General features: G+C 27.2%; 1 long non-coding RNA gene across 1 annotated transcript; it reads right to left on the minus strand.

Annotated features, from left to right (window-relative positions):
- Positions 1 to 1,157: 1,157 nt before the first annotated feature.
- LOC111626949 lies at positions 1,158 to 7,578 on the minus strand. Its single transcript, XR_002756952.1, has 3 exons — positions 7,444 to 7,578; positions 2,537 to 2,615; positions 1,158 to 1,214 (listed from the first exon to the last, which is right to left on the minus strand). It is a non-coding gene; the product is annotated as an uncharacterized LOC111626949 (long non-coding RNA).
- Between the last annotated feature and the right edge of the window lie 256 nt (positions 7,579 to 7,834).

The raw sequence follows: 7,834 nt of genomic DNA on the forward strand, positions 1-7,834 counted from the left end.
TTTAATAAAATATTTTAACAAAAGTTGTTAAAGTTAATCTCTCAGCTCCAGATTCTCACATATACATAGCCAAAAAAGTATAATTGTAATATCATAACCATTGAATTTAATAAATTTGTCATCATATTCTAAAAATCAATTTGCAAATGCACAAATTTTTGATGATGATATTTATCAACTTTAAAAATTTAAAGCATATGTATTGTGTGGAATAATTCAACCAGGTATCTCAATGGAATTCATAATGATCAGATCATGCAGTATAGTATAATTATTTCATTAATAGAAATATATTTTCACTTTCCCAGCTATTATGCATACATAAGAGAAAGTATTGGAACTTTCCATGGTATGTATTTGTGTGTGTTGGCATCTATTTCACTTAATATCTCAGAACAGGGGTAAAGATTAAGAAGCAAAATTTGGCATGGAACCTTGTATATAAGGGGAATTGAGGCTATTAAATTTTGATGGTTAAAGGTTGAGGGAATGAGAGATAGAGGGAAGTCATACGAGTAGATCATATCTCAAGAGGGGTCAGATTTAATGAAGATTTTACCTGTTATTAGGATTTATAATTTTTTTATAAAACTCTTCACTACTCTCAAAATTAAGTTTTTTGCCAATTTATAATAATTACTAATACAATATTTTTAAAAATAAAATTTTGTAATAACTGGGAAAGTTATACAAATATTTGCTAGATTTTTTTTCATATTTTACATAGCAATTTGATGAAAAAATAGAAATTAAAACAATGATATAAAAATAATATCCATGATATTCATGTAAATTTTTCTCTCCAAATTCCTCAATACAGCTAAGCTATTTGTTTGTTTTGAGATCAAGATGTACAAAATTTTGATACAAGATGTTAAATCCTAGTACTTTTGGTCTTTCCAGCTGATCTTCAGGGTCAATATAATGACAGAAAATGCAACTCTGATTTTTCAAGTCATATTTTCTGTCATTATTGTCTTGAAATTCTGATGATTGGATTTAATAAAATGTTTTATATCTTAATCTCCAAAAAAGTAGATAGCTATTTGTGTATATGATATTGTTTCAGCATAAATTACACTTATTGTAAAATTTATAAAATAAATTTATGTAAACTGAGAATCAACTATAGTATTATTTGGTCTTACCATTTCTTTAAAACATTCCTCTTTTGCTAGTTCCATTTTTTGTATATATTTTATAGCAGCTTTCTTCTGAAAAATATAAAATAAATGTAAGTCCTATAAAATATATATTTTTTCTTTTAGAACTTAAATTAAAACTCTTTTATAATTAAAACTCACTTAAATTTTAAAAATATACATATGGTGTATTCTTAGTTATACATAGTTATTTACTAGCATATGGTCCTGCTGGAGGTAACTAAACAATTTTCACTTTTAAAGAAAACAGTTCTCTTATGCTTTCTCTTATGTTTTGAGGTCTCTCAATATACTGTTGCTGGATAAGCTTGTTGTATAATGTCATAATTACTGATACCAGTCATTGTTTTTTCTTTGGGAAAACTCACAAAACTGATTCATGTATGTGAGACCTTCGATTTCTTTTTGTGAGTAAGTGTATGATCATAGATGAAAGAGAGGATGAGACCAATAAATAACTTTTTAACTTATCACAAGGGTTTATACACTTCATATATTTTAAACAGTGCAAAGTAAGTGCAACAATTACATTTTTTATTTAGAGTTCAGGAACCAGTAAATCAAATTGTCTAAGTGTATATACTTGAGTTTTTAAAAGTTCTAAAAGAAATGTTCCAAATGTACATTCAGCAGAGTTGGATGATCATTGGGATCTTGAAGAAGTGGAAGTCACTTATCTACTTTCCTCTGGTAATTTGAACTATACAAAGTTTCCTCTATTTCTGTCAAGTGATAATTCAATGAGTGATAAGAGGACTTTATTTAATCAGTGAGCACAGTGTTCATCTTTCTTGGTCACTTCTTTTATACTAAAAAGAAAAAATATGACAAGATGCCCTCTGTTGCACAGCAGAAAAGTAAACTTTTTTTCTTGTAAATGAACACATGCAAGTCAGCCATATCATTTTCTCATGAAGTCCACGTGTAAAGTTATTTATTTCAATAAAAAGTAATAGGTTATGATATTTTACATACTTAAATTAAACATAAAAATACATTAACATTTATTTATATAATAAAAATATAACTTCCAATTTATCTGAAAAAATAGCAACAAAGTGCATATTTTTTATTTTCTTTAAAAAAAATCAAAAACTCAGGAGACATGGAAAATGTCAATTAAGACAAGAACACATCTAGTCCTTTAAATAACAATTTTCAGTGAAATATTTTGTAGAAAAAATAGAAGACTGTTATGTTTAATAAGATTTCATTTATTAATTTCATGAAAAACCATAGAAAACAGGATAATAAATTACTTCTATTACTGGGTTAAAAATGTAAAAAAACTAAATATTAAATAATATTAATTTCTGCAAATTATTTGAAATTTTTGGTAAACATATTATTGAAAAATATTTAAATTCACTTACTTGAATTCTAATTAATCTAGCTTCTAGAACTGCTTTTGTTTCTTGAAACATTAATATTGCTTGTTCAAATTGTTTTAACCTATTAAAATATAAATTTAGAATAAAATTACTATAAAATTATTAATGTATTTCTGTGTATTTTAGAAACATAAATATCTTAATAGACAATCATGACAAACATGAACATGGATTATAATAATTTTTAATAAAGAAAGCTACACTTTGGAAAAGAAGTATTAATAAATATACTGAACACACATTATGTACACTAAGCTGATAACCAAACAAGTGAATAGCTGTAAGTGAATCAAACTGACCTAAAAATATGATTAACTATAGAATTTCCTTAGAATTTAAAAGTTAGACATGTATTAAATTATTCCATACTGAATACATTTTTTTTCAATTTATTTTTAAACATATTTGAATAAAGAGTAACTTAGAAATAAATTGGTGCATAAGAATAAATTTTATATGTTCATTCTTATCAGTTTATCATATTATTTTATATGGTAAAAAAATCAAAATTATAATTTAAGCAATGTGCCAAAAATTTTAGATTGTTGGGCCAAATTGCACATAAGTCACAGATTGACAGACCACAAATATTTACATTTTTGGTATATATATAATATATATTCCAAATTTACCAAAAATAGACCTATTTTGAGGCAAGGTCCACCTGGCCTGTGTAACAAACCAGGTGCACCTTGCTTTGAAATAGGTCTATTTTTGGTACAGGTATTGTGTGGTTTGTGACAGCATATTGTAAACTAGTCAATCAATGATATTCCCCAAAACAATCTAATGCATCAGTTTACACTTTGCCTGTCAGAAAATGCTTAAATTTTATTTCTTCAATGCAGTATCTCAACATTTCTAAAATGGCATATTTGGTAAACTTGAAAACATATATTTCTTTTCTTAACATTTCTTTACAAGAATTTATAGTTTTCCAATATTGCAACCAATCTAGAAATTTATTTATAAATATGTATTTTCCATCAGTTAAATCAGTTGTAAATAGCATTTAATCTATGAAAATATGGTAAGAGAGAAGTATTAATGACTGGCATGCTGGTTAAACTGCAACTAAAAAAAAAAAATATATATATAAAAATGGCACTCTCTTTTTAAAACTTAGCCTACAAACTGAGAATCAACTATAGTATTATTTGGTCTTACCATTTCTTTAAAACATTCCTCTTTTGCTAGTTCCATTTTTTGTATATATTTTATAGCAGCTTTCTTCTGAAAAATATAAAATAAATGTAAGTCCTATAAAATATATATTTTTCTTTTTAGAANAATTTGTAATAAGATACATCTTGCGGTTATAATAAAATATTGTGCGATTATTTTCATATAATTAAAATTAATATGTATTTATTTTTTAGAAAATACAGGGGAAGCGGCGCATCCACTGCTTCTAATGATGGCACACCACTGCTTTATTCCATTCACCAGCACAAACACATTGCATCATGACTTCATTAATAAGTATCCACAATGTATTCTGGCATTTTCATATTGCTAGATTTCATTTTGGTTGAATATTAAAAAAATATTGACAAAAATTTCACTTTGTGATCTTATCAAATATGCCTAAACAGATACACATTTTTGAAAGTTCCATAACATGAAATTCCAATTGTGGTTGGAATTGAAAAATCAGAACATGCTGTGGTTGATTTTTTTGTTCAATGAGTGCTTTCAGTCTTTGAGCCTAACATATATAACATGTATGTGACAACCGAGGGGTCTGGAACAACCTCATCTCACTAACAATGGCCGTTATTAATCATTGAAAGATGAAAATGTGTGAATTATTCAACTTTCTCAGACTATTGTAAAGATCTCCTGACACCAGTTAGGATAAAACTATCTTGCATCCTACCTTGCAATCAGACTTTTCCAAATGGAAAAGTATATTAAAACTTTTCGGAATTTTAAGAGGGTCTAACTTAAAACATGGGCTGATGATGAAGTTAGCCATAAACAAATCAAATTGTGTCGTCACAGGTTTTTGGGCTATACGTAATTTTTTGTTTTGAATTTGTGGTATACGGGTTGGCAGCATGTTAGGGAGAGGGAAGGGGTACTTGAGGAAGCACAGATTGGCAACATGAGCTTTTTTTTTTTGCCTGGTGAGGCTACAAAAGGTGTATTTTCTGTGTTAGGGTGCACCAAGTAACTGAGTGGTGCGGTTAGATGCATGTGCAGGTTTTGTGTTATTGGATGGAAGGTAAAAATCCATTTGCATTGACAAAAGTACTGACTGGACATTTAGAACTTTGTGTTATAATTGGTGAACTACAAACAGCAGACATTGACTGAGGAATATTTTTGTGATATACTCACGTGCATTTTAACAGCAAGGATTCGTATCATATCCAGCTCCGAATATTGACAAGTTTGTTTGGAACAAAGGTGTTTCTATATGTGTCTAGTGCAGCCTGTAATTTTTGTGTGTGTGTAAATATACTTGTATATATATATATAAAAATGGCACTCTCTTTTTAAAACTTAGCCTACTGTATATTTTATCTTGCTTTTGCCCTACATCTAGCATCTTTGCATGCCAGAAAAATGCAGGTGTTGCATTTATCCTGTAACGTACCACACAATCAAAACTAAGTCCAAAAACATGGTGTTACACAAAATTAGGGTTATATCAAGTACCAGGCCTGGACATGGGTCACAGTATGTTTTAATTCCCACTACTTAACAGAAAAAAAGATTGAATTCGACACACATGTAAGCAAAAAAATTCTGGATAATATTTAAGTTGAACTATAACAGTGTTTTTCAACCTATGGGTCGCGACCCTCAGGGTGGGGGGTCGCTAAACCTTACACAGGGGTCGCAGATAAAAGAAAAAGACAAGTGTTTGTAGGTCCTATACTACAATAAAAAACTACAATCTCAGTGAGAAGGCTGTGCCTGTTTATTTTACAGTTCAATTGGTTTTTTTTATCTATATTTAGATCTCAACAGAAAGAAACTTAAATACGTAGTTTTTAAAATCACTGATATAGTTTTAATACAGCCGTATTAAAACTATGTCAGTGATTTTAAAATTCTGGTGACCCCCAGGTTGCCAGAATTTTTTAACTTTAAAGGGGTCGCTTATTCAAGAAGGTTGAAAAACACTGAATTATAATATAGTGTATATAAACAACAAGAACTATGAACAAGAAGTTAGTAGTAATAAATATTTTAAATATTCAAAACAAGTCAGATCAATTACGTACAAAAAAAAAAACAGAATAAAAAAATTTTCTTTTTCCCACTTGGGACATACAACTAATTAAATCTCAACCAGTACCAACTAAATTGAAAAACAAAGAATATATCTCTTTTATGAGTTAAGCACTTAGCTGTCACCAAAACTAATGCCAGACAATTTGGTCCAAAGGTCTGATTGTGTTCACCCCTCTCAAGGTCACTTTTAGGAGCTACACCTTGCCAATGAACAGGTATCTTCATCTTTTATCTGGTTTACAAAGTGTAATGTTGCACAATCCTATTTACATATTTGAGCATTATGGGATTAGTCATATATGCAAGTAAACATTTGTTTCTAATTTTGAATTTAGCTTATTTTTGGGATTTTGGGAGTTTTCCATCCTTAAAAACAGTGTCCCAAAAAGAAAAATAACTAAAAATAATGCCAAAAAAATAAAACAATGATTGGACTTCAACTCCTTATATTCCTTTAAACAGAATATGTTGTTTACCCTGCTCTTGAATGTATTTTGGCTTGCCAGAAAAGATAATTACATATGGTAATTTACTCTTTCTTTGTTGACCTGCACAGATGTTCTCTTTGTTTGCAAAAATCTCTTATTTAACTACTTACAAAATACTTTCTCATCTTGGAAATGTACAGTTTTTACTAAAAACCAAAAACTACATGTCAAAGCTGCTGCAATCTTATCTCACCAACAGTTTAAGACTACAATAAGAATAAAAAAGTCTGTGAATATGAAATCAGGAAATCCTGTAAACATTGAATTTATTGAAAAACTGATGAATTCATTCAATACAGATTTATTAATTAATCTGTAAAATTAATTTTTACATTTTATCCTTTAATATACAAAATAAAAGCTTAAAAATGATTAAAATGAGAAATTTGAGTTTTACATCTTAAAATGAGTGTTTTAATCATTGTATTCACTTTAAACCATCTCATTTTTATTATTTTCAGATTCAGCAACCAATTTTACATATAAATACTGTACATAATATTTCAGATGGTTGCAATACTTCATGTTCTAGCTACAGTAGCTTCTAACTATATCATAAAAATTCTTTAAATGTGCATAGGACTTGATATTGCCAAACAACGCACAGTTTCAGATTACATTTGGCCTCTATTTTCACAGATGTATTGATTTCTTGATGTGTGGAACAGAACTTTTTTTGTTCTATAGTGTTATTGAATAATGTAATAAAAGTTAAATTTTAGTTTCTATAAAAAATTTTACAGTTTATGATATTAATATTACTGTTGGGTCAATTTTAAACTACATACAAGAATATTAGACTTAAAATGGATTTTCTTAATAATAAATAAATGATAAATATTAAGATAATCAATTTAAATTTTTTCAAAATAAACAACTGTAAACTAATTAGAAATTTTTTTTTTTGTATAAATTATTTTCCATATCTTTTAAATATTAATTATAAATATATAAAATTAAAATATATTTGAATAAATTTTTTATATTTAAAATAAAAATTTGTTGTATTAATTATCTATGAATAATGCTAAATTTTTAGTTCAACAATTATATAGTAATCTTGTGATCAACATAACTACTGTAAATGAAACATTAAAATTAATGAAATTAAACTTAAAAAAATGATTATATTGAATATATGAAAGTTTAACTAACTTTTCACGAAATGAAAGTCTTTGTAATCTGCATTGTTTAACAGATAAAACACTTGTTAAATGCATTTTAGAAAAATCATCTTCTATTTCAACAATTTGAGTTCTTAAGTTTTGAATACATGAAATCAATTCCTTCCTATTAAAATACATATCTTTTTATTAATAATTTTAAAATATTGACAAAATAAATATCAAATTACATTCATATTCAGAAATTGTAAAGGATCTTAGAATACTGTAAAATCATAAACTTAAAGGGAAAATAATAAATAAAAATTCATAATAATTTATCAAAATATTTGATAAAAAAGGTTCTAAACTTAAAGAAATGGTTAACAATTCCAATGGCTTTTCTTTAAAAATTTAAGCATTAAAAATGGATGCAAGATTTG

The sequence above is a fragment of the Centruroides sculpturatus genome, unplaced genomic scaffold, assembly GCF_000671375.1.
Source record: "Centruroides sculpturatus isolate CEXI.00-Female unplaced genomic scaffold, Cexi_2.0 scaffold531, whole genome shotgun sequence".
Classification (NCBI taxonomy): domain Eukaryota; kingdom Metazoa; phylum Arthropoda; class Arachnida; order Scorpiones; family Buthidae; genus Centruroides; species Centruroides sculpturatus.